A 23,275-nucleotide genomic window follows, 5' to 3' on the forward strand; every position below is an offset into this window, starting at 1 on the left:
ACAGCTAGGAATGCATTGCGTGACGCGCATAATGCAATGCAGATATATACAGTTTGACTGGGTAGCTTGCCGTTGCCATTGTTCTTATCGGTACAATTGGTAATGTAATCTGTAGTGTTGTACGACACGTGTCTCGTGCGCTGTTTTTCTATTATGTGCGCAAATGCACAGATAGTTCCACTGTATGTGTTGGCTTTCCTGCAGTGCGTTTTCGGGTGCTCACGGATGAATCAGTGAGACATAGAAAGCTTCGATTTAACAAAATAAAAACTGCTGCCGCAGTAAATTGGAGGCGAAGCAGTCGCTCATGTCTGCTGTTGGTGTCGCAACATTCGCTGGCTTTTACAGAAAGCGGCAGCGCAAGTGCAAACGCTCTTATCATGTTCTTTGTTTCTTTATCCACGATTGCGCTTCCTGTCAAGTTTTTGGCGCAAGTGCATGCTCGGGTCTGTGACATTGCAAAGAGACACGTCACTAAATGCAGTGTATCCAGATGCCTCCTGCTGCAGGTTTGAGGTCAGACTAGCAACTAGCACCATGCACCGCGCACTGCCACGAGACAGCGAGGAATTTTGGAGCTGTTTGTGGAAAGAAGGGCGATCAGTATGGCAGCTGCAAGGAGTGACCAAGTGAGTGAATATGTCAAACTCTTTATGCCGCAAAGTTGAGAAGGCACAGTAGTAACCAATGGTTGAAAACATTGTAATAATATGCCATAAAAGTTGGCGCTAGAGTTTCCAGCCAAAAGACTGTCTAAGATAAACAAACTCATAGTTGCCGCGTGACTGGCCGTTGGAGGCACTTTACGTGTATTCGGTGGCTTCCTTCATGCTTGGAAAAATACTTTTATGTAACCCGCATTGAGCAACAGAAAGCTGTACCGGGAGTGTTTCATGTTGCTCTATATACAATTTTTTCATTGGCGCTATTCATCTAACTACAATTACAATTATGCGTAACCTTCGCTTACAACACAGCGGTGCAAAAACAAAAATAAACAACTCAGATCGCGCCGTTCAAGCTGGTTTACGGAAGATACCCGATGACGACTTTCGACGGCGGGCTGCCACACATTACCGACGAAGATAATCTCGACGTCGCCGCCTATCGGCAGCTTGCCGATACAGCACGCCAATTTTCCCGCCTGCGCATCAAGAGCCAGCAACGGACGGACAGCCGACACTGCAATCTTCGACGACGCTACGTGGAACACCAACCCGGCGACCGTGTTTGACTTTTCACCCCGATACGCCGACGAGGACTTAGAAGCTTTTGCGACGGTATTTCCCACCATACAAGATGATGTCCCTAATGGCGTGCTGGACTAAGATGTTGTGCCAGAGGGTATTTCGCCATCACAGCGGCGCTGTGCACAACCTAAAGTGGTCGACGTGGTGCGTCTTAAGCCTTTCTACTACCCCTGATGAACTGTTTTTCACCCTGATGAGTTGCTTTGTTGTTTTGTTTTGATACTACAGAAAAAATAAATAAATTATGGGGCTTTACGTGCCAAAGCCACGATCTAATTATGAGGCACGCCTTAGATGGGGGCTACGGAAATTTTGACCACCTGGGGTTCTTTAACGTGCACCTAAAGCTACGTACAGGGGTGTTTTCTTCATTACTACAGATGCTCTTGTTTTTCACTCTTGTTGACACTAAATTTTGACCGCTTATGACCGGCTAACAAATGCTAAACGCTATCGCTTGGCGAAGGACGCGCCTGCATTTATCGGAAGTTTCTCAAACGTTCTATCCGTTCCCTGGTGTCACCGAACCTTGTTTAATGGGGTTGTATGCGCGACGCGAATTGTGTAGTGCTTTACAGAAGGCACGCGGGTACCAGCGATAATTCTGGATGCTGCGTCGATTCATGTATAAATGCGTTGACCCGCTGATCAGATTTCTGACGATTGCCTACTTTTATCGCTGCTATTGTTGTGGAGGAATGTTACTTGTTAGGCTGGGTGCAATTTCGCCCAATGAAGATTTAAATTTGTAACTCACAGTTTTGGCACTGTGCCATTCTCCACCGCCACTAAAAAATGTGGGGTTTTACATGCCAAAACCACCGTCTGATTATGAGGCATGCCGTAGTGGGAGACTCCAGATTTATTTTGAACACCTGGGGTTCTTTACTATGCACCTAATTCTGTTTACACGGGTATTTCTTGCATTTCTTGCATTTCGCACGGGTATTTCTTGTATTTATTGGATTCGAAGCCGCCCCTCGGGCTTAGTGAAACGCCGCAGCCACTACGCCACCGCGGCCAGTCATGTTACAAATATGTCTTATGCGTATAAAGATCGGTGCAGCTGTGAAAGCTTTACCATGGTTGCTACGGATTAAAATAGACATAACGCTGAAAATGTGTTTTTTTTTTGCTTCCGTAACTCTAGATGCGTGCATCGCTTGCTATCTGATTACATCTGGTTCTCTGGTTCAGCACCCCCCAATCACCCTAAATAGCGCTGAGACCCATGGTCGACTCGAGAAAAAATGTTTCAGAGAACTGCTCAGAATACGGGACGCGATTTTTTCTGTTCGTATGCCACTCCCTAATGCAATATGCATTCAAAGCCTTATAACAGCGCTTCAACGGCATGATACAAACCGTTTTAAGATGACGCGTGGGCCGCTCAGGCCTTTTCCAATACCTGATAAAAGAGTTGATAATTGGTAAAAAAAACTTAAAGTAAAATTAAAACAGCACAAATGAAAAAAAGAGAGCGACAACACTTACCACCAGACCTCGAATCAACCTAGCGACCTAACGTATTGTAACTGTCGAAGCGAGTTGCGTATGAGGCGTGTAGTGCAGCGGATTCTTCTTTAGCGCTTCCCTCAGAAGACTGGGCGCCATGAGGCACCGCTTCCGCAAAACCTGCACGTGGCCTCCGCAATGAGTCGCGCGCCGGCGCGTGTGAACAATAAGAAACGCGTCATGCAGCAGCCGGCCTCTTCTCTCGCGATTCTTTTATTGCGATAGCAATTATATGGACACTCAAAAGCAGATTTCTGCCGTCGGCGTCGCCGTCGCCGTCGCCGTGAGGTTCCGTATGACGTCATTTGGAGAAGAAGTCGTCGCCGCGCGCCGAACGCTGTATGTGCGAGTGAAAGGGCGCGAGGGGCGCGTCTTTCACGGCGAGTGAACGCACGGCGGAGAACAAACGCGCGTTCTGCGCCGTGCTCGCTTAAGGGCTGAAGAAGTAGGCGTCTCTGTTCTCCTTCACAATCACCATGTATGTAGAGCAAACGCGCCTTCTTCCGACGAGCGAGAGGCCGTGGGGGAGGGGGAGGGAAGGCAGGCGACGTTTAGCTGCGGCACGCAGTGCCTATTTATATCAGAGGCTCCGGCAACAGTCACCAATTGGCGCTGAGCCGTGCTCCCTCATGATGATAAGTGGTTCTTGAGGGAAAGGGAAAAGTCAAGGGCTGCAGAAGATAGCGCCAACCTTTCCCTTTCCCTCAAGAACCACTTATCATCATCACCAACGCCGCACGCATTTTGAGCGAACGCGGGCAAAACGCCGATGGCGTCGACAACAGTTCTGCGTGTTGCGATGCTGCTGCATGTCCAAGTTTATACAGCTGATAAAGCTAATATCATTACTCCGTGTAGCTCTCTACAAGTTTGCTATCGCAATTGATGCTTCGCCTTTCAGGTGAAACTGCGACTTTTTTTTTTTGAACACGCCGCCAACTAGTGGCACTGCGGAAAAGTTCTCCCGTGGCCTCTGAGACGAGTAGTGCGGGGCGCTGGTGCCTGCGAACGGTGTGAATTGTTCCTTCGCTCGTCGCCCAATCAGTGACACATACAGTGACTCAAGTTGTTGAAACGTTACTTGAAAAGTAGCGCATACCCAGTGCATTCATGGCGCTGCTCACTAAAGCGCTGGCGTGGAAGACTCTCCTGTAAAAGCGACGCACACTGAGTCCATTTGTTCCCCAGCTAGCTTAATGGCCGCCTGCTGTCCTCGAGGAACCCATGTGACGTGGGTTCGATTCTGCCCAGCATCGGATAAATTTTAAAGATATTTTTGTCAGTAAACTCTCCTACTGGCTCCCACCCAGTTACTCAAGATGGCATCAAAGAGGTTCAGAGAAGACCAACAAGGACCGAGTGGCACATACCCAGTGGTACAAGTCGGCGTCAAAGAGTTTCATCTAGCAGTGGTGCCTACTCAGTCCCGCATCTACAGTGACCCTTGTCGGCGTGAAAGAGGTCCGTTGGAAAGCGGCACGTATGTATGCATTGGCACATAGTCAGTGACCGCAGTTGGTCCGATGTTTGGTTTCGAACCCTCTTACCTGAGCACAGCAGCCCCATGCGCGAACCGTTCGACCACGTGCTACGCAGTGACATATGCAGCAGGCGGGAGAATGGTTACGTACAAACACATATATATGCATAGCCGACGGAAAGCGCGCGAACTACCCTAAGGATTTGATTGCATTAAGCGTTTATAATTGTGCTGAATTTGAGTGGAAACTGTACATTTCCAGAAAGTCGGCACGGAGCCGGAAATTCGAACTCTAGCCTGCGTAAGCATACGCGATCGTCGAAATGTTGTATTGTTTTGTTCTTTATTAAGATTAACATTTTTAGGATACTTGAAGGACTTTCCGAGATGTTTTTGTACCTGTGTGTCTGTTTGCATGTCACCCACCGTTTTCCCGTCAACTTGGGTAACGATCACCCGTGCTCTATGGGAAGAGCATCGGGCTGGTGTGCTGAGTGAACCGTGTTCGAAATCAACCGATGAACGAATATTTGTCACGGAGTATGTCGCACTGGGTATGAGCCGATATACAATGGACACTTTCACGACAACTTGGGAAACTTAGTATGTGCCACTTGCAATGTGCCCCTGCGTGGGTGTCGTTTTTAAAAACTCACTGAAGCCAACTTGGCTCAGTGGTTGTGTACGGCTCTTAAACGTACAAAAAAAAGTACTTTGGTAATTCTCCGGTGTAGGGCACAAACCATGGAGGAAGGAAAATATAGGAGGGAGCATAAGCGCAATGCGATTGTCGCCGACTGTGGTTGCCCAACACGTGATAAAAAGGTCACAGCACGGAAGATACGTCAGACGTGCGTGGTAGGTTTTAGTACTCCCGGTTGATTTTTTTTTCAGTGCCCATTCGAAACTATTTGAAAATCTTGAAAAAACCAAAAACAAAACCGAGAAAAAAACAAAACAGGGAAATATCTTTTTCCTTTCTGCATGTGAGCAGCTGCCGGCCGAGCGCGCGCCGAATAAAAGTACCGGTAACCAAACATCTTGGCAAATCTCGATTGTCCGCGATCTCGACGCAAGAGGTCACGTGTTGGGTCACCACTGCTGGCTACACAAAGCATTCGCTTGCCAAGGTTTGCTGCGTGACGTAATTCTCCCTCCTATATTTTTCTTCCTCCATGGCCCAAACGAATTCGTGCCGTAAACGTCGCTCAATGGTTCTGTGTGAATAATGAAAAAAATAAAACAATTTAAGTGGAATGCGTTCAGCACTGCGGTTCATATCGAAAATGTGCATTGATTAAGTTACGGAAATCATCCTTTTCGCATTAGAGAAATGGCATAACTTTTTGTGAAACAGACAGGGGCGACCCAGAACTTAAATATTTGTGTTTATGCATACGCTCAAATGTTATGATCTTCTCATTACTAAGAAAAATGTTCTGTTACACCTGGTCATTCAGTAAATTGCACATTAAACGGCAGCCCTGAACAAAGACGCCCATTCTTCTACTAATTCGGTCCCGCCAAAAATGCCTCTCACACATAAAGGGCAAGAAATTATGGAGATCCACCGGACTAATTATAATCTATGCAGGCTGAAGTTTGCACATTGTGAATAAGTTTATCAATGTTGTGCTTACGTTATTGCACATTGCTTCTGAAAGTAGTGCAACAGCTGTATGAGGCATTTGTTTTCTTTTCTTGTTTTTCATTGAGAAGGCGTTGGTGTAGATGCTAATTTTACGTCTTGGGCACTGACGGAGAATATGTGTACCTCGGCTAGGTGATCCTCATATTGGTCGAAAGGTTGCTTGGTGCCCTCGTATGCAAAGAAGTGTGCGTTTCCGTTTAGCGGCATAATGTTGACGTGCCTGTTCAGCGAGGCAGCTCATTTTGGCATGCACTGTTCGGCGTTTGGAATACGTTTAGCTACAACAACATGCACACTATTTTTAACCTCACTCACAGCGCGCGCGTAACGCAGCTGTTCTCAGGGATCAAGTGACCTTCATGGCGAGAAAAAAAAAACGATGAACGCCAAACGTACAAAAAAGTACAGAAGAGCTAAAAGAAACTTTTCTTGACGTTTTTAGGCGTCACTTTCTCTCTTCATATATTTCAGTCTTCATAGCGGTCGCCCCACATTAGCACAATAATGCTGAGCGAGTAGCCAAGAATAATGCAGATAGTTAATGGCACATAGCAGTTGCACGTTGGAAGTGAACCAAGTTACTTACTCCGCCAGACAGCATCCGTCACCTAAGCGGCCGTGGTTGTGTATTACAGGTAATCACAAATGTATTCATTGAGGAAACAACGAGCGACCGTGCCGAGGGAATTACGAGCCAAGGAAGCCTCGCTTTATTAAATTGAAAATATGAAGTCTAATCAGAAATATACATAAAGATCTTGAATATATCGGAACACGTTTCCTGCTTCAAAATGAGAATTATACGCTGAGGAAATAGCGAAGGATGGCAGCACAACCTCTTCTCAAGGTAAATTGCCCGAAAAAGCACCTTAAGATAGGTCCGTGATCCTTACGTCTCGGAAGGAAAGGATGGCTGTGGTGTGTCAAAATACTCGGAGGTCATGCATGGACAGGCACTACCATTGTTGGCGAATTACAGGACACGCAATGCACGTACATAACTATCACTCTTTATTGTTATATTGCAATTTGATTTGGTGGTGGTGGTGGTGAATTGTAGCAACAGGTGGGTTTAGCCTGGTGAGCAAGGCCGGCAATTGCTCTGCCCGAGCGTCTATTACAATATCCCTCAAGGGTTTCGTCATATGTCCATCAAACCGGTCTCTCTTAAGGATGCCATAAGGAGACGTGAAGTTTCTTTGCAGGCTATAACTGATCCCTCGGGAAATATTAGGTGTTGCAGGCACGCATGCGGAAGGTACTTTTCTTGCAGATTCTCCAGGAGAGCGTCTCTTTCATCTTGGAATTTCGGGGACGACCACAGAAAGTGTTCAATATCTCCTGTCTCGTCGCATGCCGTACAGTTCGGAGAATTGATTCGCCCCGTCTTAAACAACCAGGCCGGTGTACTAGCAGATCCTGTCCTGATTGGAAATAAAAGTTAGGCTTCCTCTCGATGAAATCTCTTGGTTACGCAGGGCTTATGCGGTGGAACCCAAAGCGAGCCAAAGTGATTTCGAATGTCCGATTTTTTCCATTGATTACTCTTTGGAGCCTTCACTTTGGGAGCATGATACAGCGCTGCACATGCAAGTGGATCAGCTTTTTTGTTGCCAGTAGTACCAATGTGGGAGGGAATCCACTGAAACTTTACCGTGAAACCTTTGTTGTTTAGTTCTTTCACGAGGGCTAGTGATTTGCGTGGGAACTGGATGAATGGCAGACCAAGGTATAGTTGCTGTTAGAGCACTGCACGGGCCGATTTTTTCAGCCCGGGCCCGGCCCGAGCCCGTTTTTACGTTGGGCAGCCCGCCCGAGCCCGATCAAAACTTTTATGGCGAGACCCGGGCCCGGCCTGGGCCCGGAAATAATCTCCCTTACCCGCTCGGCCCGGCACGCCATCTCTTTACCATAGGCCCGAGCCCGGCCCGAGCCCGACTTGAAACCGGCCCGAACCCGGCCCGAGACCGAAAAATAATGTTTTTCAGAGTTGAGATGCCTAAGAATAACTCGCTGCACATTACATGCACACCACCAGAAAGCCCGAGCCCGGCCCGGGCCCGCGTCAAAAAACCCGAGCCCGGTCCGGGCCCGGGTCAAAAAGCACACGCCGGGCCCGAGCCCGGCCCGAGCCCGTGTAAAAACTGTTCTACCCGGCCCGGCCCGGCCCACGGGCCAGGCCGGGCCCGGGCTTTCGGGTAAGCCCGAGCCCGCACAGTGCTCTAGTTGCTGTAATGCGGCCTTTGATTCCGTAAGGACAGCCACATTCTGCGAAGGTAGTCTTCAATTTGCGCAGAGCAGACGCTATTGCAACGCCTTCCACAACTGTCGACGAGGCCATACAGTCCAGACGGCCAGACCTTGCATATCTGAGAGAGGGAATATAGAACGCAGCTGCGCAGCGGTCTTCGTCTACTTTGACAGAGCCATCTGTGTATACTTGTTGGCGATTCTGGTAAGTCGTGTTCAAATGTTCCATGACTAGAGACTTGGCTTCTGCAGATGGAATGCAGCTCTTTGACAGCAATCCTGGTATATTTAGGTCGCATGTGATGTCCTCGAATGTCCAGGGCGGTTATATTTTTTCCCTCTGTCTCGAGGAGCGCAATCCTAAGACGCGAAGTGTGTTCAGTGCTGCATAAAAATGTGAACGCCCTGTTACTTATACGCCTTAACAGGGCTTTGCCGGGCGTAGACTGACTCAATCGTAGTAGCTGGATCATGAGATTCTGGGAAGCCTGAAGCTACAGAGGGCATGATTCAGCTTCGTAGAGGACTTTCTTGTTCGACGCACGCTGAGGGACTCCAAGGAAAAGTCGAATACATTTTCTGTGGGTGGCTTCTAAGCGCTCGCATTGGCTATCTGAGGGTGACATCAGAGGTAGCTGGCATAGGATCCGACTGGTAACCAACGCTGTATGTAGCCGTAGCATCGACGTCGGGTGGTTGCTCTAGCGTATTCCAGTGACTTTCTTGAGCATATGTAGCCTCTCTGACGATGACGCCACAACGTGGTCAACAGCGCGGCGCCAGAGTAGCCTGTGGTCCAAGGTAACTGCGAAGAAATAGGACGTTGGTGACTTCTCGAATCTGGTATCCGTCCATATTCAGCTTCAAGCGTGTAGATTTTCATTTAACTCCAGGAAATAGTACGAATGCTGATTTTTATGCAGATAGTGATAATCCAAGAGTTGTCAAGTGGCCCTGAATGGCATTTACTGCTCCCTGGGATATTCGTGCGAGGCGCCTGATGCTGGTAGCTGAAGACCCATATGCAGATATCATCGGCGTATATAGATATCTTCACTGGTGTTCGATGGTTTAGTACTCTAGGGAGGCTAGCCATGGCTGATGTTAAACAATAAGGGGAATAAAACACTTCCATGTGGCACGCCGCGAAATATACCTGATTTCAGTCGCTCAAAGTGTCACCAAGACAGACTCTGACGCGGCGATCATTGAGAAACGTACGTATGAAGTGCAAGATATGACCCGTGACGTCCTATAACTTGTAACTTGCTGATGATGGCTGTTTTAGACACGTAGTCGTAAGCCTTGGAAACATCCACAAAAACAGCAAGTGTCGACAGGCCATCCGCACTGTAATGTTCTAGGTGTATTGTGCAGGTCCAGCACATTGCCTTGAGGGCTTAGACGCTGCCGAAACCCAGTCACGCACGACGGTAGTTTTCGACCCTGCTCGACATACAAAGTGAGTCTTGGGCACGCCATCTTCTCCATTAGCTTCGCTGCACAGGAGGTCAGTGATACCGGTCTGTACGAGTCCAGAGCTGCAGGATGCTTTCCAGGCTTCAGAACCGGTACCACCCATGCTACCTTCTATAAATGGGGGATATCCCCTCTGGCCCACACTTGGCTTAAAAATGCAAGCAAATCTCGTCGTCGCTCAAGCGGTAGGTTAGTCAGCATCTGATTACTGATACGGTCAGGTCCCACCACACAGCGACGTCGGAGGTTGCTTATAGCTAGTTCCAACTCTCTCAGTGTAAAAGGACCATCCATCAAAGACGACGATAGCGGTGGAGGCGGGTTATTTGTGCCGGCTCACCTTCCAGAAGAGTATACTTGGGCAAATGCATTCGCAAGACAAGCGAGCGTCTTGCCTAACTTCAATGCTAGGGCTTCAAATGGCTTGTTTGGTCGAAAGTTTCCAGCAAGGTTATTAACCACCCACCATATCCTTGGAACTGGCGTGAAGACCTATAGGCTTGCCCAAAATCCTGCCCATTGATCTCTTCTTAATTTTCTCGTGTAACCATCGAATAACCGCGCTAAATCTGTTATATACTGTCTCCATTGTTGGGTCGACCTTCGTCCTATCACCCTCCGTTACGCTATTATACGGCACAGCACATAGATTATTTAGCTTTAGATCCGGAGCGGAGAAGGTAGTCGGGGAGCTTCAGCTCAGCGGTAGCTAATCTCATGCTGCGTAGCATGTCCACGAACAGGTCTCCAGATGATTCACTTAGGCCGTCCCTGTATGTATCCAAATGCGTCACAGGACAGGATTTTCGGTCATTGATTCTATATCCAGGAATGTTGACGAAGACAGGAAAATGGTCACTACCCATTCTATGTTTACTCGTCGTTGACGATGCGAGGATGTCCGCTGAGTGCAATGTCCAGTCAGTGACACTGTAAGAGGCCGGTGGTCGAAAAAACGTTGGCTGTTTGTCATTCGCCACGCAGACTCCCCCAGTGTCTAAAGCACTAACAATTTGCTTCTCACGTGCATCAATCACCTTGTCAACCCAGAGAGTATGGTGTGCGTTAAAGTCCCCACATATAATCCTCAGATGGAGTACTGCTGCAAAGGTATTGAACTGGTAGAACGTAACGTGGTATTGCACGTCTGGCATATGGCGTGGCGCTTCCATATGGAAATGTTGGCATACTTTGGTTTCCATGTGCGACACAACCAGAAATTGATCTGGAACTTGGAAGACCAGCCTCGGACAGGGCCAATATTGGCACAGGCAAGTTGCATAAGAAAAGCGACAGTTCAGGTAAATGGCACGCAAGACCCGCACAGTTCCTTTGCATAATAAGTGACACCTTTCGGCGAGATGGTGAACATTGTGTCCTGGCCACATCCATATTGTTAGGTGCTTCAAGAAGAGGCAGAGCTTAGAATCACTGACTCGAGAGCCAGGACTACTTTGAGCATGTCTTACATCGAGCTCGCCGGCATATTCTTTATGTGTGATAGCAGGGCCTTGAAGAGAGCACGTAGCACCTGTTGGCAGTCCTCCTGTGGTGTTTTTCATCGCAACGCGATTGGGGTCGCCTGCAGTGCAGACACATAGCTTCGCTGTTCCAGTTGTTCAGCAGTCTTCTTTGGGGTCTCTGTTCATGGATTTTACTGCCTTAGCCGGTCCGCTGCGCGATGGCACCACTGTATACTGGGTTCCTGAAGGAGGCTTCAGACTTGGGAAATCAGTTTCCGTCCATTTGATGTCGTCTGACTCCCTGCGACTCTCCGTCTTTTCCCTCGCCTTATTGTTCTCATCCTTTGCAGTTGGCCACAAGATAAACGTTTTCTTTCGCTTTATTGCCGTTGCCTGCGTAGGATTTGGTCTCTAATACATACCAGAGCCACATCCAAGAAAATGTTGCCAGCATAACATGTCACAAGAGGTCATTGGTTCTATGCTTTATTTTTAGCTGTTAAAGGAACCTTTAGTTTCGGAAGCAATAGGAAGTTTTGCATTTTAGCATACAAATATCTTATTGCACACTCACCCAATTTGAGCCTTTGTTATCTCCTAAATCGCTGCTGAACATGATATATTTCTTTCAATTCTCGACGTCCTCCTTGGGGGTCACAGGCGCGATCCGGCAGATAAGTGTTTGTTCTGAAAATATTTACATTATCTTCATCTGCACACAATATGCGGTATCTTTGACATCAATATTTTGGACAATAGCTCAGGTATGTAGTAGAATGTACCATGATAATTTTCGTGATCATGGGAAGCTTCACACATTGTTTAATTTCAGGCTTTTGGAGGACAACAAAGAAGTTATTCTTGCGGGAAAATCCCGAGCTCGTGTGTTCATACCCCTCTGCGGAAAAGCACAAGAACTGAAGTGGTGAGTAATCGTCATGACCAACATTAGTCGCAGATAATAATTATCTGCTGTATAAAAAATATTTCCCCGCATAACGCTTGCAGTTTTTATTGCGATAGCAATTATATGGACACTTCAAACAGATTTCTGCCGTCGCCGTAGCCGTCAGGTTCCGTATAAAGTCCAACGGAGATAAAATCGTAGCCGCGCGCCGTATGCGCGAGTGAAAGCGCGCGGGGGAAGCGCGCTATCACGGAGAGCGAATGCACGGCGGAAAGCAAACGCGACTTCTGACGAGCGAAAGGCCGGGGGGGGGGGGGGGGCAGGGTATGGGGGGAGGAACGCCGGGCGACGCTGTGCTGCGACCCCAAATGCGTATATTGCAACTGGGTGCAAGGGGAACTAGCCACTCAATCTCCCACGCGATAGGAGGAAGGCGAGAAGGCAGCGCGGGGGGGAGGGGGGCAGCTTCTACTCTGCCAACAACTGTGCTTGTACTTTGCCCGGCTACGGCGGTTGCCCGCACCATCTCTTAAAAGCGATCTCCACACAGCTCTGACCTTTGTATGCGCTGTGCATTCGCTGCTCAGTTTCCGTTGAAGCGATAGACCGCACGAACCTTCGCTCGCTGCGGCGGCTGCGCTTGCTGCCAGCGTTTTGACAGTGTTGTCTGCGGGAACTGAGTGTGATCTATTCATGTTTGCTTCTGCGCACTGACACCACTCTTGTTAATTGAGTTAGTAAGCGAATTTGTCCATGTTTATGCAGCCGATACATCTACTATCCCTATTCCGAATAGCTCTCTACTAATTTGCAATCGCAATAGATGCTTCGCCTTTTGGGCGAAACTGCGACATTTTTTCAAGTCCAAGCGCCCTTTTGTTGGGCGTTTCCCTGCTGCTAATTGCGTTTGCGCTTGCGCGCACAATCGCACCTTGATAGCGTTCTTTGTCCAACTGCTTAATTTTTTTACATATATATGGACAATATCCTTATGAAATATCATCTAGAAGCTTGGCCCAATGTCTTGAGCGGTCAGGAAGGGAGATATATTAGTTTCAGCCACTCTTGCTTAGGATACACCTGATTTTTTTTCAGAGGTCCAGGAGATGTATTGGCACGTGGTAGTAGTGGTCGAGGACACAGTAGCAAAATTTGAATCACGAAACTTACTTTTTATAAATCGAACCTGTACCCAGAAATACAGGCTACACTCAAAAACGCAACAATTGCGGCGAACACAGTCAGCGATCGTCGAAAATCTGAAATGCCGGTCAAGCTTTCGTACATGAGTCGTATAAGGTTCCAGAGTAATCGCTGGTGCCCGCGTGTGTTCAAGGAAGTACTAAACAATTCGCGTCACGCATACGATCAGAGAACACAAGCTTTGGACCCGCCGTGGTTGCTCAGTACTATGGTGTTGGGCTGCTGAGCACGAGGTCGCGGGATTGAATCCCGGCCACGGCGGCTGCATTTTGATAGGGGCAAAATGCGAAAACACCCTTGTACTTAGATTAAGGTGCACGTTAAAAAACCCCAGGCGGTCCAAATTTATGGAGTCCCCACTACGGCGTGCCTCATAATCAAAACTGGTTTTGGCTCGTAAAACCCCATAATTTAATTTTTTAACACAAGCTTCGGTGACAACAGACAACGGATAGAACCATCGATAAGATTACTGTAGGTTCCAAGTTAGTAGGTGAAATGCGGTCCCCGAGGAAAGGATAAATAAGTGAGCTTGTCAACGTCTACGAACATTTTTTCTTGCAAACGGCCATGATGCATCGAGTCATACTTTCAGCTTGAAACTCTCAGAAACATAGCTTAGCAGCTGCTAAAACCAGAAATAATAGATGTATCGATTTTGCAGATCAAATCTTGTGCTTCATTTACTGTTCGGCCGTCCATATTACCCATAAAAATTTCGAGACAAGCGTTCTGTGCAAGTCATCATATATAGCTTTGAGTAAAGCTATACAGGGTGTCCCAGCTAAAAGTAGCCAATGTTTTAAAAACGACAGAGTGTGAGAGGAAGTTCAACCAACTCAGTGGTGTTGAAGACAGCCTGTCCTAGTCTGCGGTAGTTTTTTTCGTTTTGCAAAGTGAATTAATTAGTATAAACTAATTGCCTAACTTTTTTAAATCTTGACTTCACTAAGAAAGTGCCAATACGAAAGTTGTAGATCAAATTTAAAAATGGCGGACTGATGTGTTAGCAACTAAGTGAATATTGACACAATAGGACAACTAGCTGTTCTATTGACACTTCACTTCGTGAAGCCAATATTTAAAAAGTTAGGCAATTAGTTTATAATACATATTTGACCTTGCGAAACGAAAAAAAAAATACCGCAGACTAGGACACGCAATCTTCAACACCACTGAGTTGGTTTGAGCTGTCTATCTCACTCCGTCGTTTTTAAAACATTGGCTACTTTTAGCTGGGACACCCTGTACATGTATAGCTTTGACGCTAACAAACTGGGAAACGCTTCTACGAAATGGCTGTTGAAACACTTAGAAATCTAAATGTTGTCTTAAAATCAAGCGGTGTTTTTTCAACACGTCTTTACCTTGTAGTGTTGTTTTGTTGGTTTTATTTGTCACTGAAACTTGTTTTACATCTAGGTTTTACGACCTCGGCCACACTGTGATTGGTGTGGAATTCGTGGAGGGATGCGTGCTCAGCTACTTCGCCGAAAACGGTCTGCAATTCGAAGAGGCCACTTGTCCCATCACTAAATGCAAAATACTGAGGGTAGGCAAAGCTTTTCGGCCACTAGGCTTCAGAAATTTCATTTCAAAAATCACAAAAAATGATCAGTTGACGTGTGGAGTAGTGGAATTAAGGACACAATTTGTTGCCCGAGAAGTTGTCTACATTTCATTTGGGCCAGTGTACACTGGCCCAAAGATAGATTATGAAAAGCTATTTCATAGATTATGAAAAGGCATTTGATTCAGTAGAGATACCGGCAGTCATATAGGCATTGTGCAATCAAGGAGTAAAGGAGGCATACGTGAATATCTTAGCAAACATCTAAAAGGATTCCACAGCTACCTTGGTTCTCCACAAGAAAAGTAGAAAGTTACCTATCAAGAAAGGGGTCAGGCAAGGAGACACAATCTCTCCAATGCTATTCACTGCATGCTTAGAAGAAGTATTCAAGCTCGTAGACTGGGAAGGCTTAGGGGTGAGGATCAATGGCGAATATCTCAGCAACCTTCGGTTTGCAGATGACATTGTCCTATTCAACAACAATGGAGACGAACTACAGCAAATGATTGAGGACCTTAACCAAGAAAGTGTAAGAACGGGGTGGAAGATGAATATGCAGCAGACAAAGATAATGTTCAATAGCCTGGCAAGGAAACAAGAATTCAGGATCGCCAGTCAGCCTCTAGAGTCTGTAAAGGCGTACGTTTATCTAGGTCGATTACTCACAGGGGACCCTGATCACGAGAAAGAAATTTACACAAGCATAAAATTGGGTTGGAGTGCATACGGCAGGCATTGCCAAATCCTGACTGGTAGCTTACCACTGTTGTTGAAAAGGAAATTGTACAATCACTGCATTCTACCGGTGATAACATAGGGAGCAGAAGCTTGGAGGTTAACAAAGAACCTAGAGAACAAGTTAAGGACCGCACAAAGAGCGATGGAACGAAAAATCTTAGGACTAACGTTAAGAGACAGGAAGAGAGCGGTGTGGATCAGAGAACAAACGGGGATAGCCGATATTCTAGTTGACATTAAGCGGAAGAAATGGAGCTGGGCAGGCCATGTAATGCGTAGGATGGATAACGGGTGGACCATATTAGGGTTATAGAATGGATACCAAGAGAAGGGAAGCGCAGTCGAGGTCGGCAGAAAACCAGATGGGATGATGAAGTTAGGAAATTTGTAGGTGCAAGTCGGAATACGCTATAGCGAAAGACAGGGGTAATTGGAGGTCGCAGGTAGAGGCCTTCGTCCTGCAGTGGACATAAATAATAGGCTGATGATGATGATGACACTGGACAACATCGTGGACGTCGTTACCTTTTTAGATAACGAAAGGTCAAAGGTAAACGTAACAGCAGCTGTATTTTTTTAAATATAAAAAGTGCGTATGACATAGTCATACCGAGGCTCTCGGATTGCTCATGAATGAGCGGAATACGGTCATTGGGGCATTGAAATAACGCGCCTTTTTTAGCCTCTGCGATGGTTTACTCAGCTTCCAAATCCGGACACCCCATCTCGGCTCAGGAGGCCGTGTATAAAAGAACATTCAATTCGCAAATCTTACTTTTCACTTCCAGTGAAATTCGAGGAAGAACATTACGCGTTATACACATGTTTCTCCAAGAAGTAAACGCATTTTACGAAACAAATTAAGGGGGAATGTCCGCAGAATCGCTAACAGGGTGTGCAGCAAGCAAGAGTCCTTCGTCCTTGATGGTATGAAGCAGTAATCGCATGTTTGCCTCACATTTTCTAGCAGATATCGAGTGCCATATATTACACATAGACAACATCTACATTTTTACTTCGGCATCTACGAGTGAAATTAATTAAAGTCAGATTAAAAAGTCAACAATTCCATTCTAGAGCATCACTTGAGTCTCTGTGCTGGGAAGTCAACGGTGCTGCCTTTTATTTGTGAAATTGTAAAAAAAAAACTATCGCTTACTGGAAGCAGCCATGGGTAAATGCGTATCATGGATGAAACAAATGGGAGTGGCGGAGACGAATGTAAACAATGTCGTACATGTTTTTCGCTACTATAGTTTGACTTGCGATGTAGGAGTCCTACAGACCCGTTGTTCATGCTCTATGGTCTTCGCTACTAGTATCCACATTTGTAAACATTTGTTATGAAGCCAAGTGCTTCTGGGCGAAAACTAGTGGGGCATTGAAATAACGTGCCTTTTTTAGACTCTGCAATGGTTTACTCAGCTTCCAAATCCGGACACCCCATCTCGGCTCAGGAGGCCGTGTATAAAAGAACATTCAATTCGCAAATCTTACTTTTCACTTCCAGTGTCCAACGATTGTTGACACTTTTTCTAAAGCCAAGTACAACTCCGCGAAATGTTCCGAGGCATTCGAATTGCCCTCCTTTTAAAGGAGGGTGCCATATCTTAGCTCAGATGGCCTTTTATAAAAGCAAAATGGCTACGAGCAGCCCACGAGGCTTGTACCCAAATTTGTGGACACGACTTTTAGGCTTGAAAATGCTTTTTAAGTAAGCTTTTTTTTTCTGTGAGCTGATGCATTAGTCCTTAATATATTTTTAACAGCTGTCATTTTTTTTTGCCTACATTGTTTTGACTGGTCAACACTTGACTGGTCAACACTTGAGTAATTTTTGCTAGAACTCCAAAGAACATAAATTTTGGAAAAATAACGTCCTTCATAATGCGAAGGGGCCTTGGTGTTTGTCTCGGTCTAGTGAAGGCAACGTCAAGTAAACTGTCAGTGACGGAGGCAGGAGAGCAGTTTTGACATTCACACGAATGTTTGCTAGATTTAGCTACCTTCCTTTATGTTTAGCGACAAACGTTTTCAATTTCGCGCCCACCGCCTTTCTTTATAGCGACGTTAGAGATCAATTGGGGATATTTTAGCAAACAATAGGGTGGAAAATTTGCCTCGAAAATAGCCTGCCATATCATGCTGTGGTATTCAAAAGCTACATGTTAGCGGCCTACATGGCCTGTAAGGCATTTGTACGCGCTCTGACCATGGTTCAGCAATGGTTGCTTGAATGACCGTAGCATAACTACCCTGCGCCATTGCAGCCATTGCAACCTTATACATTATTTTCTTAATTTCTTTCTTGCGTAGACCACAGACCACCGTTTGCAAGTGTTTATCTGCAACATTTTGGATTTTAAAAGGTAAATTACTCCTTGAGTTTTTAAATAATTTCTTTTTTTGGATGTGCTGGGAGCGCTCGTTAATTATGCTCGTTAAGAAATGCAAAAATATATTGCCATTACGATGTGGGTGCCTTGGTGTATTTAAAAAAAACACTGTCCACTTTTTATCCAGAAACTAAAGCAACTATTTTTGAACATTTATCCTAGCAGAAGAAGTGCATGTACACATGGCATTTTATTGCTATTGTAGCGCTAATTCAAGCAGATCAATCTAGAATTTGCGGACAATCGGGATGCAATGAATACCAGTAACTCACGTTGTGAAACAATATAACGAGCAAGTACATTTTCTTCGATTAGACGTGGTTTTATACCCTGTAGTGAACGGTTTGCGTTGTTTTTTGTTTCTGTTTTACGCCTAAATACAGACTGTTGGCGATAAAAGAGTGTGTGACGATATTCAATTTTCCTGTTATCGAAATTCTTAGCACTGCGGAAACCCGTTTAGTTATTTCTCACACTATTTATTCACAAGGCACGTGGCATAATGTCATTGTTTTTTCAGTAACCGAAAGTTAGTGGTATTTTTTGTGGGGCTTGTACTTTAGATAACGTTTCAAACAAAGGTAATAGTGTTGGCAGATGTGCGATGACATTGTCTGCGACTGTTGGCGTTGAGCCTGCGATGTAGGTCGGGATCCGCATAAACAAATTTTAATAGCTATTGAGAGTTCACCTAAAGAGAAATGCCGTGATACATTATTTTACTTATTAGCTAGTGCCTTTAGAATATTGCTGCAGTGAATGAAAGAATATTACCTGTAGAGTTGTAAAACGTCGTTATACTTCACACAGGCACACGATGAAAACAGATATTCGCGTGTTACTCGTGTTCTTGAGGTACAAGATTAATGCGGTGTTTGACAAAATTCGTATTTGTCTGGAAGAATTTAGTTTGGAGGCCACGCAAAGTAACTCTAAGAAGCAAGAAATGTGCATACGTTTATGGGCACTTCATCCTAATGATTGCTGCTCTGCAACTATGTCACTGTAAGCAGCGTAGGTGATATTGAGATTCTGCGACCGAATGAAGTATTTAGCTGCTGAAAGACCTGAGAAACGTGTATTAGCCTAATTGTGGTTAAATAGCTGCCTCCAAATACGCCATCGCACACTCATACTCGCAAGAAACGTATATTGACGGCCGCAACGAGAGACCCCTTCTGTCGATGCTCAGAGTTACCAATTTATTTTAGTTGTGCAACTCGCTCACTCACGCTTTCTCATATGTACAGCTGGAATGTAAAACACTAATTACAACTAAGAAAAAAGTACATTTCAGGTGTTTCACATTTCCCAGAAGAAAATTAAAAGAAACTAAGATAGGTGATCACAATGCTCCGGCTGAGATCAGAAATTTTCTGAACTTGCTCAGAAAACCTCTGAGGAAAGGGGTTTTATCACATCCTCATATTCTATGCGTATGGCTAGTTTCCCAGTTTCTGGCAAATACGGTAAATGTTTCTGGACACATTCATTTTATTAGCAGAACAGTAATCGTGTTCTGCTGACTCGAAATATATATAAGCGCCCAGCCCCAAAATAACCACGTCATCGAAGGCACGTAAACCGGAGAGGAATGAAACTTCACGTACTTATTCACTCACTTTGTGAGTTGAATAAATAAAATAGTTCTTTTTATATACGAAGTGTGTTTTCTTGAAAGAGGTTAATTTCCTTTTATAGATACGTGTTTTTTGAACCATCCACATGTACGTCACGGATGCATGCCTCTGGGTATTTCGATTGCTCACGATCAAAGACTTTCCCGAGTGACAGTGTTCGTTTGACTTTCTGATCTTGGCACCAGCGTCGCGGGGAGTCCGTTCATAGAAAGATACGTCCACGATGGTATATTTAAAATTTTGATAAAAACAATGAAAATTCTTTGCACTTCACAGCCGAAAGCTCTATGTTACTACTTTGTTTTCGGTTTAATTAAACTTTTGAAAAAGCAGTGCTCGCGTTTCGGGCCGCTATCGTTTGCATAATATTTAATTTGGCTGCCTGAGATTCTTGAGCAACTACTACGCTACTTACATTAGGTTCCTGCACAAGACAGCTCGCACTACACGGGGAAGACAAAAAAAGTATTTTCACAAAAGACCAATGCTGGGCTGAATTATGATTTAGTAAGTTTCACGGACTGCCCCAAAGGGTCAAATAATTAGTGCCGAAGGCAGTTATCACAAACTAAGAAGTTGGGAAACAACCTTGTCTTAGAAAATTCGTACAATAGGTTATCTGATACAGAACTGCTAAGAAATTTATACATTTGACAGAATGGTATCATTAGTCAAAATACCTTGAAAGCAACCTCATCCCTTGTTTACTATATAGACCAGCACCCTCCCTTATGTGCACAGATTTCTAGTGAATGATTGATCAACATATTTAACAAGTAAGAGTATTGAAAAGGATTTTGAAACGTATTCAGGGCATCTTATTCATGCCGCTGATAAGAACAAAGATAGGGCTGTAGCTGAAATCTGTAATGCCCATATCAAGATACGAAAATGTATCCTTATGACCATGTGCAGGACTCGCAAACATCCAGAAAAACAAAACGAAAAAAAACTGTAGATTGAACAGTTCCAATGGGTCGCTTGGGAAATAAAATAACTAAATAAATTGAGGGTAAATAGTACTAATGCAAATTCAATTACTAAAGAAAGCAGTAATACTGCTATGGGCATTCGCCTAGAAAAACAGGATTTCAATTTTTTTTGTTCATCCTTCTGCATTTAACTTCTTTGTCGCAGGGAATGCGCTGGAACCATGGATATTGTTTGGGACAAATCTGGATTTACAGCTATGAGAGTAGAGGACCGTGCCAGGTAAAGAAAAAATATTTTTATCGCACTCCTAAGTGCCAAGAACGATGTCGCTGTGCGAAAACAATAGAAGTGTTTTGTTACATATGCACAAGCTATTCTTGTCCGAGCAGGTCAGCAATACACACAGTGATGATTTAGAACGCCACATACCTATTAAATATACATTGTTAAACAGTAAATGATTTTGATCACGCTGTGGTTATCATTTCCTGTGGATTGCCCAGCGTGCAAATGTTTTACTGAAGGTGTGCTAACATCCAGTCAGCTTCGAGCCCTAGAAGTCATGCGCCTACTTATTCTTGTAATAGCGGTGTAAAACGCCTAAAAATAATTATTTCTATTAAACGGGTCATCAAACACTATTAGAACTGAGTAAGAAAACGCAGCTGATGTTTCGTACAGATTGCTGTGAGTATGCGAGCCAAGTATTATTGCATGCATTCTCCAGGGAATTTCTATTCTCGTGTCAAGTACAGCAAAGAGTCGCTTGTTCTCGCTTCTGTAATGCCATCATGCAGCGTCATCGAAACAATAAACCCGCAAACACGATTGGCTGATACTGTGATCGCGCGATCATTCGGAGTAGTAGGTGATTGTTAATTTTGAGTTAAATTAACGAAAAATATATAGGTCTGCGATCCGGAAAATTTTGTGCATAGATGCGTTAGCTGCTGGTACGAGACACACATGATATAAGGGGAATCTAGGCGGCACGTGGCAACGGGCATGCATGTAAGCGCGGATGTGAGCTTGAAAACCAACACACCATCGCCGTCCTTTCATCGTCATTAGCCCGTCGTGGGCATTTTATTGTGGGTCATTCCATCGACGTCATTTTGTCACTGTGAGTCCACTGGCCTGATCGCATCATCGTCATGCTTTTGTCGTCACGCCTTCGCCCTCATTTCGTAATCGTCATCCCACCTTCATCGTCATTTTCTCAAGCTCTCGGCGACATGTCATCATTGTCGCACGGTCAGCGTCATTTCAGCATCGCCCTACCTTTTTTTATCATGTCGTCGGCGTTATGCTATTGTAATTATTTTAGCGTGGTCATATTATTGTCATGATGCTCTCGTTGTCATACCATCTGCATTGTTTCTACATAAATATCACTTTTTCGTCATGCTGTCAACGTCATACATTCATCGTCACTCCGTCATGGTCATGGCCGTCGTGCCGTTGTCATCTTCGGCGCCATTTATCGTCTTAATGCCATTGTCACCAGTGCAACACTGACGTGCAGTCGTCGTCAAGCCGTCGTGGTCGTTTCGTTGTAGGTTTGTCGTAGCGATTCGCATTCTTGCCAGGGCGTCGTCGTCATATAGTCGTTTTCATTTCGGCATTGTCACACCATTGTAGTCATTCCATTCTCGTGATGTCATTGTAATTACTTTAGCAGTGTCAGCATATTGACCTCAAGCTATTGTGTCATTCCAGCTCCTTAATTCTCTTTGTCACACTACCCTGGTCATGCCGTCTTCGTCATGTCATCATCGCCACTTCAGCACTGTCATCTCGCGGTCGTCATACCATGGTTGTGAAATCGTCGACATCGATATTCGGTCGTTGTCATGACGTCGCCATCCTTCCGTTGTCGTCATGCTGTCCGGGTCGTTCCATCGTCTTTATTCTGCTATCCTCCTAAGAACCCTTGTACAATATATTGCACATTGCCTTGAACATTTTTTTAAGTTCACTCGAAGTGGTTACGCAAAATAGTGTTTCTGGATATGAAGTACGGTGCCTTTGTGAATGTAACGATGTGGATTACTCATGTTCTTGTCATCCGCTTTCGAGGAACTTGCCATTCAATTGAACTAAGTCCTCTGTGTCGTCCGGGACGGCCGAAAACAACCTTGTGGTGTGTTTCGAAATCACTGAGATTGCGTGACAATACCGGACGCGGCAGCAACATGGCAATGTACTACACGCAGTTCCATCTTCATAATATAGTTTGTACCATAGCAGATATGAGGAGATGCCATTTTTTTCACGTACATGGAGATACAGTTTTGGGCCTCTAACCATGGTATTGCCATTGCCGTTATGCCGTCATCGCCATTCTATTGTTTTCGTTATGTCTTCTTCATACCCTGATCTTCGTGCCATCGCCGTGATACATTTGTCGTCATGCGTGGCAAGTGCATGATCGAGCGCTACGAGGTTATGTTGAGCAAGGCAGTTCCAAGTTAAACTGTGTACAACTGGGTCATGTGACCTCTATTTGCCAATGATGGCTAAGCGGGAATAGCCTTCTTCAAAGACCTATAAAAGTTTCGCTTAAACTGATCCTCCCTGGGCCACGGCATCCGCACACTTTTTACTTGGCCAAACTTCTAACGCATGGCCTAGTGCCATGCATTCATTATCACTCAAGATGCTGCTTTGAAAATGCTTGCCTTTGGAGTTCTTCTCTTTATGTTCGAACAATATTTTGTAGTGTTCAAATATTTTAATGGGTAAGTATTATATGCCCCATTACGCGAAAGTGCGTCGGCGTCGGCGTGACCAAAAG

At 45.2% G+C, this 23,275-nt stretch overlaps 1 long non-coding RNA gene across 1 annotated transcript; it reads left to right on the plus strand.

The window, feature by feature from the left end:
* Nucleotides 1-14,625: 14,625 nt before the first annotated feature.
* Nucleotides 14,626-20,703, plus strand: LOC119462339 (uncharacterized). The gene is made up of 3 exons (XR_007463131.1): nt 14,626-14,750; nt 17,826-17,878; nt 20,683-20,703. It is a non-coding gene; the product is annotated as an uncharacterized LOC119462339 (long non-coding RNA).
* The last annotated feature ends 2,572 nt before the right edge of the window (nt 20,704-23,275 follow it).

The sequence above is a fragment of the Dermacentor silvarum genome, chromosome 8, assembly GCF_013339745.2.
Source record: "Dermacentor silvarum isolate Dsil-2018 chromosome 8, BIME_Dsil_1.4, whole genome shotgun sequence".
In the NCBI taxonomy this organism is placed as follows: domain Eukaryota; kingdom Metazoa; phylum Arthropoda; class Arachnida; order Ixodida; family Ixodidae; genus Dermacentor; species Dermacentor silvarum.